We start from the raw sequence: 2273 nt of genomic DNA, 5'->3' as shown, positions 1-2273 counted from the left end.
ATTAAAGACAATGACAAACCCCGCAGTTAGCATGTCGGCTCAATCTGTGCACGTGGTCAGCCGAAATAACAGCATGCCAACACAGCGCTGCAGCAAAACAACAGGTCGCAGGGATGAAGGTGGCTCTTCTGGTGACAAAATATGCAGAGCATGTGGGAGAGAGCACAACCGTATGGAGGAATGTCCCGCAAAAGGACGCCAGTGCAATAAATGCAAAAAATTTAATCATTTTGCCAAAGTGTGCAGGACACGAGCACCACAGCGTCCACAAAGATTTAAACCAAGAAAAGTGCATTCTGTTATGAATAGTTGTGACCAACCACAAGAAGAACTGTTTATTGACTCCATCACTAAATGGAATGAAAACACTAATAAGGAACAGGCATATGCAGAGGTGGAACTAGGAAAAAAGAAACATAAACTCAGCTTCAAAATAGACACAGGGGCACAGGCCAACATCATACCAGCAGACACATTACATCAGATGTTTGGAAATGTACGGTTAAATCCAACATCCAGTAAACTAACAGCATACGGTGGACAAACACTGGAAACAAAGGGATCCTGCAGATTATCATGCAGATACAAAGACACACCTGTTTTGCTGGATTTTGATATAGTCTGTGCTAATGCCCCTCCTGTCTTGGGCATGAGGGCATGTTTGGATTTAAATATAGTTAAACTAATACACACTGTTGATGTGCAGCCCAAAGAACATGCAGATATTTATGAAGAGTTYGCTGATGTATTCCAAGGGATTGGACTATTTCCTGGRGAATGTCAGTTTCGCCTCAAACCATCAGCATCTCCTGTCGTGTGCCCACCTCGCCGCATACCCATCGCCCTCCGTGACCGTCTAAAGGCCGAGCTGGATGAGATGGAAAAAACTGACATCATCCAGAGAGTTACAGAGCCAACWGAGTGGGTGAACGCTCTTGTAGTCGTGGAGAAACCTAAAACAAACAAACTCAGAGTTTGCCTGGATCCGCGCCCATTGAATAAAGCCATCCAGAGACCACACTACCCCCTCCCAACTTTGGATGATGTAACACCAAAGCTGGCTGGAGCACAATATTTCAGTGTGTTGGACGCCAGGTCAGGATACTGGACAATTAAGCTCAGTGAGGAATCGTCCATGTTAACTACCTTCAACACAATATATGGCAGATACCGATTTAAGAGGCTGCCGTTTGGGATCATCTCAGCTCAGGATGAGTTCCAGAGGAGGGTGGATGAAGCCTACGAAGGACTACCAGGTGTGGCTACCATCGTCGACGACATCTTAGTGTATGGAAGCACTAAACAAGAGCATGACATAAATCTCCGCGCAGTTCTGGAGAGAACCCGGGAAAAGGGTATAAAGCTAAACAAAGACAAAAGTATCATTTGTGTACCTGAAGTAAGTTATTTCGGACATGTTTTGACGTGTGATGGTGTTCGACCAGACCCCAGCAAAATTGAGGCAATCAGAGACATGCCACCACCTCAAAACAAAGCTGAACTGGAAACCGTACTGGGCATGGTCACTTACCTTTCAAAGTTCGCACCACGACTGTCAGAGGCGACTGCACCACTCCGACAACTCCTGAAAGAGAAACATGAGTTCGTATGGAATTCAAACCAAGATGATGCTTTCCAACGCGTGAAGGACCTCCTCATAAAGGAACCGGGTCCAGTTCTTACCTATTTTGATCACAAAAAGGATGTAAAACTACAGGTGGATGCTTCAAAATATGGACTAGGTGCTGTTCTGTTACAGGAGGAGAAACCAGTGGCCTATGCATCTAAAGCCCTGAATGAGACCGAAATAAACTACGCCCAAATTGAAAAAGAGCTTTTTGCAGTACTCTTTGGCTGTAAACGATTCCACCAATACCTGTATGGGCGTCAGGTGATTGTCGAGTCGGACCACAAACCACTGGAATCGATCATGCGGAAACCCCTGGCAGCTGCACCTCCACGGCTCCAGCGCATGATACTACAGCTACAGAGGTATGACATCATCATCACACACAAGCCAGGCAAGCATATTCCTGTCGCAGACACTTTATCCAGGAAGCCCATTGCATATCAGGACTCTTCGCTAAGCGAAGGTATGGACTTACAAGTGCACACTGTGATGGACAATGCTCCTGTGAGTGATCGCAAAATGGCAGAAATCAGAGACGCCACAGCAAAAGACGAGCAACTCATGCTCTTAAAGCGAATCATCCAGTCAGGATGGCCGGAATCAGTTAAGAAATGCCCCCCAGCCATCTCAGAATATTGGAACA

The sequence above is a fragment of the Austrofundulus limnaeus genome, unplaced genomic scaffold (assembly GCF_001266775.1).
Source record: "Austrofundulus limnaeus strain Quisiro unplaced genomic scaffold, Austrofundulus_limnaeus-1.0 Scaffold93, whole genome shotgun sequence".
NCBI classification, from domain to species: Eukaryota; Metazoa; Chordata; class Actinopteri; order Cyprinodontiformes; family Rivulidae; genus Austrofundulus; species Austrofundulus limnaeus.
The sequence above is the reverse complement of the archived record's forward strand: the minus strand, read 5'-3'. Positions refer to the sequence as shown.